The sequence below is a fragment of the Agelaius tricolor genome, unplaced genomic scaffold (genome assembly GCF_023055355.1).
Source record: "Agelaius tricolor isolate 1412-34295 unplaced genomic scaffold, bAgeTri1.0.p SCAF_10, whole genome shotgun sequence".
Classification (NCBI taxonomy): Eukaryota; Metazoa; Chordata; class Aves; order Passeriformes; family Icteridae; genus Agelaius; species Agelaius tricolor.
Genome location: NW_027269270.1, coordinates 30,708,302 through 30,728,780, shown reverse-complemented (window position 1 = coordinate 30,728,780; position 20,479 = coordinate 30,708,302). Strand labels below are relative to the sequence as shown.

General features: G+C 42.6%; 1 protein-coding gene across 1 annotated transcript in view; it reads left to right on the top strand.

Moving 5' to 3' along the window:
• The window catches only part of NXPH2 (neurexophilin 2), a 35,094-nt gene that overhangs the window by 11,212 nt on the left and 3,403 nt on the right, over window positions 1-20,479 (top strand). The window lies entirely within an intron of this gene.

Genomic DNA, 20,479 nt, shown 5'->3' with positions numbered 1-20,479 from the left:
TTTTAGAAGGTCCCATGATGATCCCTAGTGATGGTATCATATTGTTTAGTTTTTCCTAATACTATGCACAAAGTTTTCTTAATTCCTTCCCTTTATGCTTAGCTATCTTGTTTTCTATCACTCCTGAGACACTTTGTTCAGACTGCATTATTTGCCTGTTCCTGGGCACCTTTTCCTCAAAGATCTGCAACATTAGCACTGTGAGTCATAGCAAGTTTTACCTCTTTATTGATATTCTGATTCTGGGTGTTTGGAATAATTTACTTTTTTTTTTCCTTGTCTCTCTCCTGTTGGTTTTCACAGAACATCTAACTAGAAAGATATGTGCTGACCCAATTTGCTTAGACAGTATCTTTTAACCCTGACAGAGAGGAGTCTTGGAAAATATGGTAATTTCTCAGATTTAGAAAATGGGCTAGATTCAGGACAAAGACATTATATTCTGAATAATTATATTGGAATTTTTTTTTTCTACTTCAAATTGTGATGCTTTTACTCCTTTTTTTTTTTTTTAATGGGCATGTGATGTAGACAGGTTGGGTTTTCCCTGGCCATCTGCAGCCAGCCCATGAAGATGGGACACTGTGTGTGCTCTGTGGATATTCTGAAGATGTGAACTACGTGACTGTGTTAGCACCATGCATGAGCTCACAGGCACAGCCACAAAAAGGAGGATGAATACAGCTGGGAGGTTTTGGTCAGCCCAGAGCTCAGGGAGAACATTCTTGTATCTACCAGAAACATTCATAGTCTCTCCAATGAAGTTTTTCCATTGCAAGCTCTTCAGGGGTGTCAGTGCTCTGGGTAAAATTGATAGTGTCTGAAAAGAAAAATACCAGCAGGAAATACAGATAAACAGATTGTACACCTAAGTGTTTTGCTCAGTCCTTAATTTCCTATCAAAGAAATATCCCAGCCATTCCCAAGGGACACATTTCTTTGCAAGCAGTGACAACCCTTGTAGCTGGCAGTGTGTAAGAAAAGCTTCTGTTGAAAGAGGCTGTTAAAGACTCACATGTTCTGTTGATATAAACCTGATATTGCTTCAGATTTCCTATTACTGAAAGAAATACATTTAGAATAGTCTGTAAAATAGTCCTTTTGCCTGGAACCACCACCTTTTCTCATACAAGTCATCATCTTTAATAGATAAGCTTTCCATTAAGAGCTAGAGAAGGTGCTAGTTTTTCTTTCAGCAGTTAGAAATAAGAACAATAAATGTGTGGGGGAAATGCATCAATTTGGTTAGGAACATCAAAGTGTGTTCCTATCTGAAATATAGACAAATCAGTTCAGAGAAGGCTCCAAGTGTAGAATTATTGACCCTGGAGGGTAAGATACAGAATAACCTTCCTGGGCTGTATTCTGTCAATTTTAAGTAGTGTTTGCAAGGTGAATAGTTTAACAGTCTCATTCCCCCTCAGCAAAATATTAATAGTAGATTGCATCACAGCTTTCCCTAAAAGTTTTTTGCCCTTTATAAATTACACTGCTGTAAAAGTATATTAATGTTCTATATATCTATTAATCTTCTGTAAGATAAAATGAATAAATCCAAGTGATTGATGTAACTCATAAAAGCCCATAATTGTCTCTTTCTGCTCTGGTTGCTAATTTCATGATGTGGTCTCAATTCTGGGGCCAACTGGTTGAGCCCTCTCTGTGGTCTGTCAGAATCCTGAAAGCAGTGGGGTCTGCAGGTGCTGCATCCAAGTGAAGGATGAAAGTTAAACCAGGAGATCACAGGGTTAAAATCACTTATATAATCTCCTGAAATATAAATACAAATCTCATAAATTAACATTTGAGATTAAATTCTTCTTTCACATGGTGCTTAAGTGTATGTCTGGTCTGTGATATTTTGAAACCCACCAGGCAAAAAAAAAAAATCTGTTTTATTCAAAATGCTTTTGAGCATTCAAGAAATGCACTGTCTTCCTGACAGCTCAAATAGGAAACAGTCCTGGATGTATTGCCTAGCAAGGAAGAACAGCTCATCCTGTGACATACTCTGTGTGTGTGTGTAAGACAACAGCCTGGGCAGTTAGCAGGTGAATTCTGTCCTTCAAGTTTTACAACATAAATACAACTGGTTTCAGGGAATGTGTACATTAGAAACAAATGGAAAAAATGGCTGAATTCAATTAAATGTTGGCAATCAAAGCCTGGAAGTTTATATAATCACCTTTGGTCCAACATCAACAACTGTCAACAGTACATTTTGAAAATAACTTTTTAATGAAATCTGAAACAAACAAGATTGTTTAAATCATCTTTGGGAAGATTAGTTTCCAGGGGGAGTTATTCTGTGAAACTGTGATTTCAGTAACTACGTCAAATCTCTTCAGCAGTGATGGTGATTATGGGCAGGGTGATTCCAAGTCCATCTGTGAATTCAGGCTGCAGTCTTACAGAAGAACCAGACCCCCCTTGCTCCTGATGTCTGCTCAGAGTGTGCCTCATTACCCACTGCCTTCTGAGCCTCATCCAGTGCTTTTCACTCAGTTGTCCCCTCATCAAGGCAGCAACATCCCAGCTTGGAGGCAGAAGTGCTTGGGAGGCTGTGTCAAAAACCTGGACAAAGTAATGGACATTGCTCTGCTCTCTCCTCGTCCACAGGTCTGGTTTTTTGATAAATATTTGGCAGCCAGTTTAGTCAATCATGGTAAATGTAGTAAATCCATGGTAAATCTACTCTGCCTATTCCTGGCCATCATCTTGCCCTTCCTTAGTGTGTCAGACTTTAGAAAGGATGTGCTCCATGATTTCCCAGGGGGCTGAAGAGAGTCTGAGCAGCTGGTCATCTCCCAGACTGTTTTTAGCCTTTTTGAAAACAGTTGCTGTATTTGGGGTCTTTCCTGGTTGTCAGGGCCCTCTCCCAGTCTCCAAAACCTTTCAAATCTGGTAGTGAAAAGCCTCACAATAACATCAGCTGGCTCTTTCAGCACACTTGAATGCCACCCACCCTCTGCGCCATGTTTGGGTTCAGATTTCTCAGGGGACCCCAATTCCTTGCTCTCTCAGACTGATACTAGGGATTGTGTAGGGAATAGAATAAAAACTTCAGAGGACTTGAACCAGTTGTGCAAGAGCCAAATGGATTCCTTGGAGTTCAATATGATATCACTGAGACAGGCACCACCGTTGGTTTTGTCTAGTGATGGGTGCTAAATGATCATCAAGCCAAAATTTAAATAATCATCTGCAAAGGAGTAGTTTTCATTCATTGAGACAATTTTGTCTCAAATTTAGCTAGAAGGACACTGATGGTTCATTTCAGGTCCCTTCAGGAGATCTAAGCTTTACTTAGGGAGAAGGTCTTGAGTTTGGTCTTCCAATATCAATTGGAATTCCAATATCAACAGAGAATTGCCCCACAGAGGCAGAAGGAAGTGTTCCTTGAGGACAAGGATGCCAGGGTGGGGCAGAAATGGGCACTTGCTTGGTGACTGGAGCACTCCTGTAAGAGCTGCTTCATTCCCCACCTTTCTCTACAGTATTAACTCGGGACACTGTTCTACGTTAGCATTGCATGAGATTCAACAAATTTTTGGAGAACACCATTAGTGTGGATTAGCCCCATTTTTTTTGATTGAAAAAACAAGAATGGTTTTCTTAAAATGGTGATTATTAAATTCTTTGCTGTGTTACATTTTAGCAATGCCTACAGATACAGAAATAACACATGCTTAAGGCAGGCATGGGAAGATGTGTAATTCCTTATTCCTTGTAACCCTCATCCTTCTGAATTCAGTCAGTTTTATGGAGAGCAAGCACAGAGGTAAAGCTCCAGCCTGGTCTGTGACTCAGACTAACAACTTTTGCTCCTGCAAAAATGATTCACCTTTTTAATGTTAGTTTGTACCCTACACATTGAGGGCTTGTAGAAAAATAATTTGAGAAATTCTAGATAGGCAAATGAACCTCAAAGCAGTTATAACACCTGAAAAATTTATCAAATGTAGGGATATTTTTCAGTTATGGAAAGAAATTATCATTAACCACAGCTGAGCACTTGCAGTTTTCTGCCATACAGGAACTTCATTCTCCCCTCGGTCTGTGAGCTGATGTAGTGACAAGCTGCAGAGAGATGACAGATTTCGCTAAGGATTTGGAGTCTGAACACCTGTGCAGTGTCATGCATTTAAAAATAGAATGTGACAGCAAAACACATCAACCTTCTAATGTCCAAATGGAAACCACAGGTTTTTTTTCTTCAGCTTTTATCCAGAGAAATCACTTTCAATCATCACTGGCCAAGTGAAAATACAAAGCAAGGCTGTTTTGCTGTGGTCCAAAACAAACGGGAACAAGTCAGAATGGTAAGCACAGGTGCACAGAAAATATTCAGTAATGCCCATTTCTTTCTCCTCGGTGCTGTTGTGCATCTCTGAGGCTGCTGGTTATTAATGGCCCAGAGTGATTTCTTCAGGAAACCCTGGGAGATGGGTTAGGAGAGGGCTGCCAACCTAAGCTGCTCTGCACACCTTGGCTTCTGCAAGAGTCACTCAACCCTCCAATGAATGCATCAGAGAAAAACAACCAACACAGCTTTTTTGTTTCCTATAATCTTCTCTCTGGGAGAAAAAGAAGCATTAACCAAGAGCAAAAAGATAAAAAGAGACTTGCCTGATTGCAGGGTTAGATGTGTGCATTCTGCTCTCCTCTGGAGGAGCCTGTGTCATGGCAGTGTTGGAAGGGAACATCTCTGCTGCCCATCTCCCTTAACAGTATCCTTGAAACGTTAATCAAATCAAAAGCACATGATCTTTTCTCCTCTTTTTTACAGAGGGAACGAGGCTTCCCAGTCTGCCACAGCCTCTGAGCCCTCTGCCAGGCTGCTCTGCTCTAAGGTTGAACATAATTACTGGGTAGCACCATGGGCTACCCAGGAACCCAGTCCATCCCATTTTTCCCATTACACGATGCTAACCTTTCAGCAAGTGCTCTTTCTTCAGCAAAATCTTTGTTTTCAGAGATTAGATGTTTTTTCTTCATATTGAGTACAATAATTTTGAGAAGTGGTTTTGGCCTCTTTTCTATTGCAATCCTATTAGCTGTGTTTAGAAGGACATTTATTCAGTGTTTTGGGACAAGATTTTTATGTGATTGTGTGATGAGGAATTAAAGAGGGCCCAGATTTAGCTCTTCTCTGCTCTCATTTATGGATGAGAAAGACAGAAACCTACTTTAAACTCAGACAAGAATTAGCATTTTGGATGACAAAAGCTATCACACATGAATGGGTTGCTTCTTAAAATCAACAAAATAAATTAGACTCCCTGTTTAGGAGCATCTGGCACCCTTAGAACCTAGTTCATATAATGATGTCTCTGTTTGTTAAAAAGAATTATGTAACAATGTGGTTGATTTATTTCAAGATGATTGGCTTAGCAACTTAATTGGACTATGCAGTATAGCAGAGTACACACAAAAAAATAATTTAATTAGCTCATTTGTTTGTGGATGACTGCGAGCACTGCGCATCAGGCTCGGCCGTTTGATCCTGTGAGGAACCAACCCTTGTCAGCTTCCACGGAAACCATGCTCACAGCCAGGGAGCAGCAGCACCACGCTGGTGTTCAGGTGTTGGGAAAAGCCACAGAAACCTTCCTTGGAACCCAAGGAGTGCTCCTTGACTCCTGGCAGGCTCCTGAGCCTTCCTGGAAAAACAGCAAGGCAAAAATGTCCCTTGGAGACTAAAACTCGTTTTCTCCCTCTGCGACCTCTCTGTTTTCTTGAGCTGATATTCCACCTTCCAGCTCCCAAATGCTATTAACATCCCAGAAAATTAGCATGCTGGATCCAGGTTTTAGATTCATCCTGGTGCAAAGTTTTATGTCCTCTGTTTCCAGGATGGCTACTCATTCATGAAAAACAAGCATTTGCAACACCATTGGACTCCTTCATGAGGTCACTACCTCCCACCTGAGACAGAAAAGTGCTATAATTATTATCATCATTATCATTATGGTTATTTTTGTTATAAGAATAAAAATAAACCTGCTAGTAACATAAGAGTAACATTTATTGTAATGTGTTCAAATTACTTAATATCCAAGTAGTATTTTCAGAATAGTACTTGGCAGTGGTTCAAATAACTTTCAAGATCTCTCCGTTTTATTTCAGTTCCAGAGGCAGCCAAGAGATTGCTGACTTGTGGGAAAAATTCCACTTAAGTGTTTATTAAGTTGTTTCTATACTCTAATTTTACACCAATTTAAATAAAATTAGAGGTGTGGATGTTGATTTCTCTTGTGTTGTTACATTAAAATACTCTGTGTCCCACGTGATTTCCTTTTTCCATTTCTATAATTGAACAGCAAACTCCCTCCTTCTCTCCCACCCCACAAAGCACACAAAAAACAAGAAAAAAACCTAAATTAAAATCAGAATAAGTACTTTACTTAAAACATAAAAGAAGAAATAGGGCTGAAATTCCTTACTTATTGCACCCTGTAGTTCCTAGATACAGCTGCACATCTGGCGTGTGAGATAATGCGCTGTTTAGAGACCATGGTAGAACACAGAAAATTGGAAATGAGTTTCAAGTCTTAACACTACATTTCTTCACTGCTGGGAGCAAGTAAGGCCCTGCTTTTCACTCTTTTTGTAGGTTGTGTGATTTGATTCCCTCTGGTTTTTTCCTCTGTAAATAATATATGCCTGAAGGAAATCAGGAAAGGAATCATTCTGTAAGAAGTATTTTATGCAGAACAGCTGAGAAGATTTTTTATCAATACACAGACTATATACCAAAGTTTAGTTGTGATATTAGCCACAGGATAAAAAAAAAGAAGAAATGCTTAGTTGAGGACATGGGTGGAGCAATAAAACCAGCACGTGTATCTTGCTCATTCACTTACCACATAATATAAATCATTAAAGCCAAAGGCAAAGGGGGTTTGCCATTCTCTGCAGCAGAGGATATTCTCTCAGGACTGGCTGGTGCTACAATTCACTTTTGCCACAATCACACCTCTCAGTTATTTGCATGTTCCTAGCCTGTAGCTATCAGAAGTTAAACCTGCTTCCCTGTTACCTCCTACTGGAACTTGTGGCTGTCTGCATGGGTCTGACTTCTGGTAAGGAATATTTTCCTTGTACAGTCGTGCAAAATGCAGGACTATTTTACAAAAATATGACCCAGGTGTAGTGCATTAACTTTGGACTTACTGTACAGGAAATCTAGTACATCTCTAAATGTAGAACATCAGACCTGATCTGACCTTTTAGTATTTCTACACACTGGTGAGAGCATCACAGCCTGGCTGTGAGGCAGGGAAGCAGCATCCCAAACCAGAGAGAGGAGCAAACTGGGGGCATTGGGACCCTTCCTCTCCCTCCAGCCTGTTTATCCCATGTAGGACCATGGAGATGGAGAAAAGCAGCCAAGTGAAGCATGTTGTTGGCACTCCAGAGAAGATATCTCCTCCCACGTATTGAACAGCAATGAACTGCACATCAGAAGTTTTTGGACATTTTGATCTGTATTCAGCTGTCAGGATTTTTGCAGAATTTTGAGCAAAGTTGAACCAGAGCTTAACTTATAAGACATAAAACTAATCTGCACTAATGAGGTGTTTTACTTTGCTGGCTGGACAGAGATCTGCTGAGATCCTTCTTTTCTGGAGCATGATATGGAAATACTAACTCAGTTCAGTGAAGGAACACAGTCAAGCTCCTCGTTCCCTGAAGGTGGGTGATAGCAATCCTTGTTTCTTACTGAGTGCACCCATCCTGCTCTCCTCCATGCATGGCTTGTGGACAGGAGAAGCTGCTGTGACTCAAACAGGAGCTGAAAGGTTCCCAGCCTCAAACCCAGCTAAGAAGAATGGAGAAGCCAGATTTATTTACCAATTTCTGAGCCAAAGTCTCTAGCAGACTACCTTGCATATACTCTGGTGACTGGTCTGGATTAGGTTTGTACCAGTGGGTGATCCAGGCACACAGGGAAGTGGCACAGGGCTGTGCTCCATTTATCCTTATCCCTGCAGCATCACAGGCAGGTAGGACAGGCAGACAAGCCCTTCCTGAAATGGTTCATCACAAGAACTGGCACTCCTGTAGGAACCAGAAGCTGCAATGTAATTTGATGTAACAAGTTTATTGGCCTGATCATGGAGACTCAGAGACTTATAAAATCACATTTTTATTACTGATTCAGTCACGCACATACATATTTATAGCTTTGTAATTGATCACATAGGGCAACACATTAAATTTTAATACAGGGAATTACTTCCTGTCCCTGTAGAACCACCTTTTGTATCCACAGGAGACAGTTTAAAACATTTACAGCGGAGTTGCTTTTATGTCTGTCATACACTTATTACCAGCTTTGGTCTAGGCAGTTACATTTAGATTTGTTTCCTTCTTTGATCTCCACAATCTGTGGGAAAACATGCATTAGGAACAAGAAGGACTGCGTGACTTTTGAAGCCTGGCATCACTTACACATCACCACTTCTTGTAGCTTCTCTTTATCAGCTCACATCTCACATCTCTTGTTCTAAAAACCTGCTCTTCCTAACCCCAAATGTTGGGGGTTTGAAATTACTCAGGGCACTTGTTAACACTCATCCCCAAACCTACTCATGACCAGGGCTAAGGTTTCTTGTACAGACTCAGAATTTAATGAAAAACACCTCACTTTGTCCTGTTTAGTCAGTGTGTGAATTAAACAGCGACTATAAGTCTTATTAGCAATTTTGAGTCCTTATGAACTGGTTTATCCAACTTCTTAAATAGTAGTGAGAACTGACTACTGCCAATTGCTAATTTTCAGAGTAAGTCTTAAATTAGCAAAGTCTGTTTTGGAAGCAGATTCATCATTTGCCAGAGAGCTCAAGACTGTGGTCAGCTGAAAAAAAGAATAACCCCCAAAGAAATCTGAAAACCGAGGTGTCTTAGGAACACTTTGGTTTTTTTACCCTGCATGGTCAAGTTCTGGAGCAGGGAAAAGTCAAAGGGGTTGTTAGGAGAATGGGGATAGGAGCATCCATGGAACCTTCCTGGCTGAAGGTGTTCCTGCCTGTGGCTGGGGGTTGGAACAAAATGATCTTTAAGATCCCTTCCAGTCCAAACCATTCTGTGATTCTATGCTTATCTGAACTTTGAGGAGGGGAAAAAAAGTCTGCTGTAAGTGAAGACAGACAAGCCAACAGAGCTGAGATTTCTCACTGAGGGCTCATCTAAACTGACCTCAGGTTCAGGCCTTTGGGGTTTGGGATCCAGCTGGCCGGGTCCACTAATCCACTGATATTTGCATTATTTGTGCTAACACAGGAAAGATTTTTTTCAGGTTATGCTTTTATACAGCTTTTCCTGTAAAACACCACTAGTGAGCCTCTGAAGAGAACACTTCCCCCTGCCCTGTTGCTGGGATTGTACATTTTCTGGGGTGTATGTTTCAGACATGTGTGCCTTAAAAGCCACATGCTAGAGTGCCATTCTCCTCAGCCCCAGCTCCCCTGGATGATTTATCTGCTGTCAGGGCTTGTTTCACCAACTGCAAGCACCCTGCTAGTACAGTTCTTTTACACAACCTGGAAATGTTATTCTTTATATGCCAATTGGAATACATCAAATGCATAGTGAAATGAGACCTAATTAACACTTGGGGTTATGTGCACTGTAATTCACAGTAAAAGAAAGACTGGAAGATGTAAAGATGTGTTGAATGTGCTCCCTTCTTTTTCAATACAGATGTGGAGCAAATAGATTTGAAATTATATTTTTGCATGCAAATGATATCAATTTGTATTAATTCCTATTGTGCTAGAATGTAACATTTTCATCTGATCTGAGCCTTTCTGTCTTCAGATCCTCTTTCTGTTCTTACAGTGCATTTACAACGATCTTAGATATTAATTATCTTGGTAAATTCCTGCAAGGGAACAAACCAGGCACATGTTGTGACATTCTTCCAGGCAATCTAGGTGTCAAACTCATCTCCCTTTGTTAAACACAAGTCATGGATTTATTATAACAGGGCAGATGACTGACCAACTTCTAATTAAGCCCTGTTAAAACTTACACGGTGACTGGATTTCAAATTTGAACCTTGTCATTTTCAAAACATCCTAAACCTGTCATTTTGTTTATTTCCAAAAAGGAATTCTGATTTTCCTATTCTTGGGGACATTAAAAATGCCTGAATAAATTAAAAGAGATTAAAATTGGGTTTCAATAGGACCTCACAGTATGAAGCCAGTGTTAGTACACCATTATGAAGAACACAATGACTGCAGGCGTGGCTGGCTCATGCCAGGCAAAAGCTAATATTGTTTCACCTTAAAACTTAATAATCAGGCAGCCTCAGTCAATGATTTTCTCTTCTTTAAGAGAGTAATTCATTTAGGAAAGCAGCATGCATGCATGTGTGTAGGCAGCAATGAAATACCTCCAAGTGCCCCAGTGTGCTATCTCAAGCTAAGTGCTTTGAAAAGGAAAAAGAATTTTAATTTAATTTAGAAAACTTCTGTGGCCTTCCAAGCATTGAGCAGGGAGGACACAAGCTGTGAGCAGGCATGGAGACAGGCAGCTCCAGCACAGCCCAGCTTCCACACTGGCTGCATGATGGGGAGGAGGACAACCCTCAGCCTGGCCCTCATCCCTAACCTGTGCTGTCTGGGGAAAGGCAGTGACAAGGGCTTGCCCAGCCAGCAACAGGTTTTGATGCAGTCCTGGTGTGGTGCTCACCACCAGGCTTTTCCTGGGCCTCCACCTTACTGAAAGGGTGTGAGTGGGGAGCTTCTCCCCAGTGTGTGACCCTGACATCCCTGGGCTGCATTTCCAAAGCAGCCTGTGCCCGTGGTTTGCCCTGCTGCACTCCCTGATCTCACTGCTTGAGCAGCAGTGGGTGCCCCTGTGCCTCTGTGCCAGTACCAATCCAGCTGCACCTGCACTTCCCACGTGCTTCTGTCACAAAGCTTTGAAGCAGAAATATTTTTCTTAGGGAGATGCCACAAATGTACAGAGCAGCTCCCAGAGCTTGGTCTGACTGTGCTGCTCAGGGTGCATTAATGGCAGTGCTCATGGGCACCAGGGCTTCCAGGAAGAAACAGCATCCCTGAAGAAAACAGCAAAAGTGTTCTCTGGATGAAAGCTTTTAACCTGACAGTATTATTAGTCAAAGTCAATCTCCCTTGTCCCTGCCCAGCTGATGGGCCCTTGGATACATCCACACACTTCCTTCAAACAGCAGGAGCATTCAGGAGGAATTCAAGAGTCACTGGATAGCCCCAGTTAACTGGTTCTGTAGGAGGAGCCTGCCAGGAACTTGGGGTGACCACGGCTTTCCTGAGATGCCAGTGCCAAAAGCACTTAGGGCAGCTCTTTTCCACTGGGAGCTTTCCATGCTGAGCTCTGTGGTGACCCTGCCTGAGCCAGGAGTGGTGCCAGAAAAACACCTTGTAATGCTTTAAACAGAGCATTTCCTTCCAACCCAGCTGAGGGTTAGGAAGGAAGTGCACGCTCTGATGAGATGCACTAAACTGTGAAAGCTGGGGCAAAGTCCAGAAACTTGGGATTTGTTTCTGCTCACTCTCCCCTGGCTGCAGTTGTCTCTCATTAAAGGCAGTGGAGTTTGGAAGCACACAGGCTGTTCTCCAGGAATGGGATCTTTATCTCCATCACGTCACCGGCAGGTTGTTAGAAAATGCAGCCTGCAGTGAAGCAACACAAAAATCTTATGCTTGATTTAAATAATGCTGTTCATTGCCTATTAAAATCTAACTTCTTGCTTAAAAAAAAAAGATTAATTAAAATGTACAAGAATGCAATTCAGTTACATTTAATGCTTCAGCCCAGTGCTCACTTTTCATCACTCATTCCCAGAAGTAGTATTCAGGGAAGCACGGCATTCTCAGTTCTGCCATTAAAAGCACAAATGACTATCAGACCTGTTCTTTTCAAAAGCCTGGCTCCAGTATCACTATTGTTAGATTTTTCATAACATATTACTTTGGTCATTACTGTTTTGCAAGATAATTGTATCAGTGATCTAACTTTTGACAGGATCCAAAGTGGCTGAAAATAGTTCACTGCAGCACCTTTGTCTTTTAAAGGCCATTTGGGGCTTGTTATTTTAATCCTGGTGCAGCCTGATTTATCACTTCAAACATCTGTCAGCTGTGCTTTGTCTTGAAATTGATAGTGATAGTGTTCCTGATTTTTCAAGAGCAGCTGGTAGAGGTTCATTAGTTAAGCTCTCAAAGGGAGTAGATAACTGTAATATTTTTCTTTGTTAATCATCTCTTACGCCTTGTAATAATACAGAGCTTGAAATCTGCTAGAAATGCACAGCTTCTCTTTGTTTCTAACTCGTCAGAAGCATCCTTTCATTCTTTTAATCTGGTTCGATTATTAAAACTCTCCTCTGCATAATGCAGTAAAAAATTGAATAATTGCACATGAGTGGGAAGAGAGGAAAACCAGCCTTTGCTGTGTCGCATTTCACACTGAGAGAGGTCATCGGGGTCTCAGAGTTAACATCCAAACACAAAACAACTCCAGAGAGGAGATTAAGGGCTCTTCCATAATTGATTTTTAATTTAAACTTTACAAGGCATGAAACCCCCTCATGACAACTTCAGTAAAGTCAGGTTCATTTCTAACAGATACAACAGTTTTTCATTCACGCTCTTTCCCTGCCGCACAAAACAGCCTTCATGGTGAGCTGTGATTCTGAAAACATTTCCCCCCCCAGAAATCTTGGCCAGCCAGGCTCCAGCTGAGCCACCAGGGTGGCTCCTGCCCAGAGCTTCCAGGACTGGAGCATCTGGGAAGTCTCCTGCAGCTGGGAGCATGTCAGCGCTAGCGCCGCTTCCACGGGCAGCACGCGCACACAGATAATTACTGCTTGAAATTAGGATTTTAATGAACTGGTCCTGAAACGTGGAGTGACGTCCCCCAGGCATTAAGGAAATAAGCAGGAGGGGAAATTATTAACTGTAAAGTTCAGCAGAGGGCTGGTGGGCAGGTGCTGGCTTGGCAGAGGGGCTGAGTGTCCCTGCTTCCCTTTGGTCCTGCAAGCTGCTGTGGGTTTTAGGGACAGGGTTTAGTGGGACTTGGCAGTGCCGGATCAATGCTTGGACTCGATGTTTTTTACAGCCCTTTCCAACCTAAATGACTCCATGAGCTGCACCTGCAAGCAGCACAACTTCAGTGTAGATTGAAAACACCTGGCACATCTCACAGGATTTCCAGGTGGATAGGATTGTCTTCTAAATGGCCCTAAAAATAACTAAATGCCAGATCTCCACCCTAAAACCCCATCTCAGTCCCATAAGACAGTACATGTGTCTGTAGTAGCCATGAAGCTCAGTGCAAAATAGATTGTGAGAATTCAGCCTGAATATCGAAAAAATGCACAGAGTGACTGAAAAAACCACTTGAGAATCAGTGGGAGTTATTTGGTGCTAATATAATAATAACCTAAGTTTTCTGTATCTACAGTATCTCAATTTGATATTTTTATGCTAGACTTTCTCAGACCCTTCACTGAAAGCTTTACATTTCTTTTATTTCCCCACCCTTCCAGAATGCCTCATAAATAGTGAAAAAACTAAATCTACTTAGTGATATCTAAGAAAAAAATGTAAAAGTTTTTCCCCAACACACATACAAATAAGAGACCTAATTTTTATCTCAGAGATCTCTAATTTAGATTTAAGACGGGAGGAGGGGAACCCAAAGAGTCAAAATCTTCAAGAAGAGAATTGGTGCACATTTTTTGGCAAGAAGCATTTCTCAGAACAAATTTTCTGTTCTCTCAGCAAAAAGGTAGATCAATTCAATGCATGGATATAATTTAAAAGCAATCTATGCTCTAAGCAATTTATCCAATTGCGGCTGGAGGGAGCACTTCAGATAACCTAAAACTACTTGTCAGGGTTGTGAAAAAGGCACATTTTTGAAATAGGAAATGTTTGCAGGCTTTATTTTTAATTTTCACTCTTTTCTTCTGCTGCTTCTTCCTCCCAGTTTTGTTTCTTTACTGAAGTGCTGTTTTAGTAAAACAGTATTTTGCTTGCTTGCACAAATTGGAGAATTTTAAAGTGTTTTGGTTTTTTTTTTCCCTGTAAAATATGATACTGAGTTTGAAGTGTCAATGTTGTTTAAAAAATATGTAATGAAATTGTGTCAGGAATGACGTGGCCCAGCAGGACCCTGGACTGGGCACTGGTGAGGCCACACCTCGAGTGCTGTGTCCACTTCTGGCCCCTCAATTCAGGAAGGACAGTGAGGGGCTGAAGCACTTCCAGAGAAAGATCTGGAGCACCAGGAGCGGCTGAGGGAGCTCAGAGGGCTCAGCCTGGAGAAAAGGAGGCTCTGGAAGTCAGGCTCTGCTCCCAGGGAACCAGCAACAGGACGAGAGGTCATGGTCTTAGCTGGGACTTGTTGGGAGATTTAGGTTGGACGTTAGAAGGAATTTCTTCACAGAAATGGTGATAGAATAGGTTGGACTTTAGAAGGAATTTCTTCACAGAAATGGTGATTAGACACTGGAGTGGGCTGCCCAGGGAGGTGCTGGAGTTACCGTCCTTGGAAGTGTTTGGGGAAACCTGGATGTGGCACTCGGTGCCATGGAATGATTGAAATGGTGGTGCTCAGTCACTGGTTGTACTCCATGGTCCCAGAGGGCTTTTCCAGCCTCAATGATTCAATGATTCTGTTTACAAGCAGAAAATCTAATGGGCTGCAAGGTTCAATCATAAAGGCTTTCTTTTCTGCTGAAGCATCTTCTCATTGTATTTTTAACTACACAAAGCTGGGTGAAATTGCTAAAATAGTCCAATTCTGTTAGATATTGAACAGGGGATTTCTGGCTACCTTCCCTGAGTGAAAGAAGGTTGCAATAGCATTTAAAGATTTCTTTATTGTAACCTCCCTAACTTGTCTGGGGAATTTTGAGAAGTCGAAGTACTCTGCCACTGTCCAGCTGGAGATCAGCCCCCCTGACTCCCAGCTCTGCAGTTTCCCCCATGATGGATATCCTTGCTGGATTTGGCACACTGAACCCCACAGTCCCTCTGTGTCAGCAGGTTCAAAATGAAACAGAAATCAAGCAAGTGAACTCTGAATTTGTGACCTAATTTCATCTTTGCACCAGAGTGTTTTGAAGAGCCAATCATTGCCTCAGAAGAGAGAAAGCCAGGCACAGGAACCTGCTAGTGTTTATTTACTTACAGTTTAGCAAGGACGAGGCCGTAGAACCTGGAAAGGCATTCTGGGTGCCTGAGGAGTGAGGGCACCCACAGCTACAAGGTTCTGCCTCTCTTCTGGATATTCACATCCCACCAACCCACCACCAGCTCAGTGCTTGGTAGATTAGAGAACCACAGAAGGGTTTGGGTTGGAAGGGATCTTAAAGCTCATCTTATTCCAGCCCCATACCATGGATGGGCAGGGACATCTTCCACCAGACCAGATTGCTCCAAGCCACATCCAACTCTGCCTTTTTGCTTCATTGCAGAGCAGCTCCCCTGCATCCTGAAAAATGAGGCTGTGACTGGATGCACCAAGCATGGCACTCTTACACAGCCCTGCTGAAAGATGTTGCTTAGCCCCCAAATTCCTCACAGCATTCCTGACAGCAATCACATCTGCAGCCATAAAACCCTCCACAGCCTCTGTCTTTGAAAAAAAAATTTAATAATCAGTAAAGTTCAAGCTCAGCTTGTTGTGATGAATTATTGGAGCCCGTCATCATTTTCTTGGGGGGAAAAAAAGACTAAAAGACTATAATGGAACACAATTTTATGGTTTTTTCCATTTAATTGATGACGGGCTGAGTTTTTATTAATATTTCTGGGCTCCAGTGTAAGATGCTGAAAAAGCTAATATGAGATCATTGTATCTGGTTAATGTGTGTGCTTTGCAAAATTGATAAGCCCTGTCAAGATATAAATTATTTAAAATTTGATAAATGTGTTGAAATCACTGAATTTTCAAACCGATAAAGCAGAGTTATTTCTCTTCCCTGCCACACACCCCCCTTCAAACTGGGGCTTTTGTGCAGCCACTCGATGGGGCCACGTTATCTCATGGCCTGTGAGGATCCAAAATCAGCACAGGGACCCCAGAGAGGTGTCCTGTGCTGCTGCAGAGGGGACACGAGTGCAAACCCATGGGACACTTGGGCATGGGAGCAGCAGAGAGTGAGGAGACACTGGAATCCTCCCCCAGTGTGAGTTTTTCACTGGTGAAACTGGGGGCTAGAGGAGTGGTGGTACCCCCTCCTCTCCAGCAGTGGGATAAAAAGCTCCCGGTGAGCAGCAGAATGGTGCTTCAGAGCTGTTTATTCCAACAGACCAATTCATTCCAGCTAATTGCTGAGAGTTTTTAAATGATTCCTGGCAGGGGTGAAGCTAAAGGAATGATTGCTGGTGATTGATGAATAACCTGGATAAAATTCCCAAAGCACCAGAACTATTAACTCTTGCATGGGGACACCTGCTTTTATTTAGTGCCTTGCCCGCTGAGAAAGGCACTGGAGTGAGTTCCAAATGAACCCAAATTTGGGCAAATGGAGAAAACAGAGCATTTACTGATACCAGTGTTTCATCAGTGTCAGCTCATTTCTGAAAAATAGCTCACAGGGAATGTTATTTAACCCTGTGCTGCTCTGATCAGGATCATACATGGAAGGGGGAGAGTGTGAAGAGCAGTCACCATCTTTTAGAGGGGGGCAGAGGAAGAACCAAAGGTTTGAAGTTTAAAACTCCATAAATATAAACCACGCTGCACTGATTTGAGCTGTTCTCGCCGTTTACGCGGCGAAAGAAAGCAGCGAGACGCGCTGTGGATGGGGCCAAGGTTGTGTTTCTTACTGGAAAATACCTACAGGCAAATGGGAATTTTAGGGTAACTGGGTGCCATTTTACAGCCTCTGTAATAGGGAAAAAGATTAGGTGATTTCTGTTTGGAAATGGATGGTTTGGAGGGAATGGGAAAACACTTGTGCAGCAGAGGAGAACTCCAGCAATAGCCATCTGTTTAAATGGATACTCTAACTTCCCTAAGCTGGTATTTTTCAAATACCCTACCAGCAATATTTTTCACTATAGTGATGCATTATAGTGAAATGGAAAGATGCTGAGGAAGTCGTTTTTTCCAGCATGTGCTGTGTTCTTTTAATACAGATTTTTTTATTGCCCGGAAATTGCTAACCAATGTGAATAAACAGCTGAACAAAGCCATCGGCCCTTCCTCACTAACAGCAAAATGCAGCTAGTGAGGGAAGGGCCTTGGGAAAAAACAAGTGTTAGAGTTGGGTTCTCTTATACTGCAGAAAGCTTTATTCAAAACAGGAAAAAAAAATCTGCACTCCACAAAGGTTTTACATTACAAAAGCCCAAACACCATTCACATCTCTGAGCAGTGTCCCCTCGTTCCTGCTGCTGAGGCAGGCAGTGAGCAGAACCAGGCAGTTCTTTGTTCAGCTCTTTTTTTTTACTGAATATTTGCAAAACACAACAATTTACCTCCCTGGGCCATGAGGGCTTCCCTGCAGCCCTCTGAGCTGACAGAAGTTCTGTCAGCTCCTGAATCTCACCCCTGTAATGAAATTAGTGGAACAAGACAGCACTAGGATGGAGCAGAGCCAAGAATTAAGGCTGTGCAAGACTGGAGAATCCCACAGCCTTGCAAAATACTTCAAAAAAGAGGAGGAAAAAAATACTCAAGCAAAGTAAGCTTGAGTAAACCCAAACTGTGAGGTGCAGCTTTCTGCAGAGCCTAGGGATTGCTGTCTGGGCCTTAAACAGGGGTATTATATCCTTGTATTTCAATTTATCAATGATTTCACACTCCTGTGTTATGAAAGCTGTTCTGTTACCACATGAAATAGCCCAGGTCACTGTAGCTTCAGGGGTGTGTTTCGTTACCCCATGAGTAAACCTCATTTGGTGTAACAATTACATAAATAAAAGTAGCAGTAGTCTAGCAAGGTGCAATTCTGTGATTTCAGCATCATGGTCTTGAAATACTTGTGCCCTGATACGTTATTGATGTGGCCAACCTGTCTGGCTTTAGCATGTGTTAATGTTTCCCACCCTTCAGCCATCCCCAGCCCTATACCCACATATTTCTTCTTTTCCTATCAAAGCCTTCAGCAAGGCACCCCTGGGAAAGCAGCACTCTGCCATCTCATCTGGTGTGAGAGCCCCCAGAAGAGACATACACTGAGCACATGGCTCAATGTCCTCTGCATCTCCTCAGAAAAGGCCAGGGGAGAAAAGCCAGAGAGCCATTGCAGGATTTCAATAAGCATTGCAGAAGACCAGGAGCCCAGAAGGAGTTTGAGGGTGTTCCTGTGCCCTTGCCAGAGGACACTCAGAGCTGGGTGCACACACCAGCAAAGCCAGATTCCCCTGTGAACTAAACAGCTTCCTTTCCATATATTTCACCTTAAAATATCCAGCTACTTTCCCCTCTGACTCAGTTGCTAACAGCAATACCAGCTGTAGGTGCCCATGGTTTGAGTGGTCATTAGCATTTTAAATAGCATTTCATTTAGCTGTGCAAATGAGGAAAGTTTCTGGTATTCCAGCACTGCCAGGCCCCTGGGCCCAGCTGTAATCTAGAAATGCAGCAGAAAAGCCTTTTTTATGTGCTTCTCAAGGCCTCAGGTCAGACTGGGGATGGGTGAACATGTGCAGCACTTCTTGCTTCATGTGAGCAGAGTCACTTCTCTGCAGCAGGGGAGTGATTTCCCTGCCAGTGGGGATGGCCAGCGTCCTCAGCATCACACAGCTGATCCTGGGCTGGTGACAGGCTTAAGAGTGGCTGAAGAGCCACACATAAACATGACAGAGCTTCACCAGCAACTCTCCATCACAGCAGAAGTGATGTTTTCCCCAGCATCATTATGACAGTGCTATTTAGGCTGGTACAGATCAGCATCTGTCACTGTTTCCATTAGAATCTCCTATTTCCTCGGGTTCCTAGCTCAGCCATAAAAAAAATATAAGATAGAGGCAGAAAGTTGACATACAAGGTCTGGGGCTGAGAGTGATCACTGTTGTCTTTTCTTCCCCCGCTTTTAATCTGAAGAAGGAAATAAGGTATTTTTGCAGAGACACACCTGGCCCACTGCATTTCCACCCAGCCGTGGATTTATTTCTAGTAAAAAATAAGTGATAGGACAAGTGGAATGCCCTTAAGCTGAAGGAGGTTTAGATTAGTTATTAGGAAGAAATTCTTTACTGTGAGGGCGATGAGGCACTGGAACAGGCTCCTGAAATTTTTCAAGGCCAGGCTGGAAGGTGTTTCTGCCCATGGCAGGGGGTTTGGAAATGAATGATCTTTAAGATGCCTTCCAGCCCAGACTATTCTGTGATTTTATGATTTAGCAATAGTGATGGTCACCTTTCAACATTCAAGCTGTGAATGTTGCTGCTGTTCCACATTTCATAATCACTGCATTCGGGGTGATCAGGAAGGACACGTGGTAGTGGGTTTGGGCTCTGGTTTGGAGCCTATTGCTCCAGAACAGGCCCCACTGAAGATTAAGGGCTTTGGAGTTTCTAATCTTTGCCAGATGATGAAATGAAAAATTGCAATTTATAGAAATAACAGCTGGATATTGTAAAAAACAGAGCCCTGTGAGGAACCAGAGGTGTAGGAGACCCTTTGGGATCAGGAGCAGAGGGAAAAGCAAGCCCAACATTGAGGTTTCCCTCGTGAGACACGAAGCACAAAATTCCATCCCACACATTCCACGTCTGCCCTTCGTACTTTGGCTGCTTTAGGAAAACTTCCACCCTGTAATGTTGCTGCTGGAGAGTGAAAACCCCATTCCTGCATTAGTTATACTGGGATCCACCTGGATTCTGGAATTGTGGGATCAGTGATGAAGCAAGAGCAGCATTTGGCCAGCAGCAGTTTGTCACTGGGGACAGGGGCAGGACAACAGTGTCCTTTCTTCTTCCCATTTTAAACATCTCTTTGTTCTGTTCACGCATTCTGTAGAAATAGATGCAGCTGAAAAAGTTTTTCTTTTGTACATTAGGAGGACTGTGCAAGGCAGTTCTAAACAGAACAGACCCTAAAAACACCTTCTCCAAAGGCATTCTACAAAAAGCTTCTTCAAAGATTTACTCAAGATTTAAAGGACCTAAAAAGTCAGATGATCATTTCTATCCTGTTGAAACACAGATCTTCCTTCTGACCTTTGGATCATACACTCGAGTTCTGCATTTCCAACAGGACTTCTCTGCCAGAGAGAGCAGGGAAACACATCTGGGAAATGTGTGTCTGCACTGAGTTGGAAATTTTACTGAGACCTGTTTGTTTGACTCTGAAACCTTAAGGCCTTCACTACCAGGAGGAAGTTTTGCTTTCTGATTGCAGACTCAGCTTGGCCTCGTCACGGATGCTAAAACTGAGCTGTGCTGTGTGGCTGGGAGTGCTCAGCACTTCTGGAAGGCTGGGCCTTGCTAAGCACAGGCAGCTGTGCAGCTGAACTCAG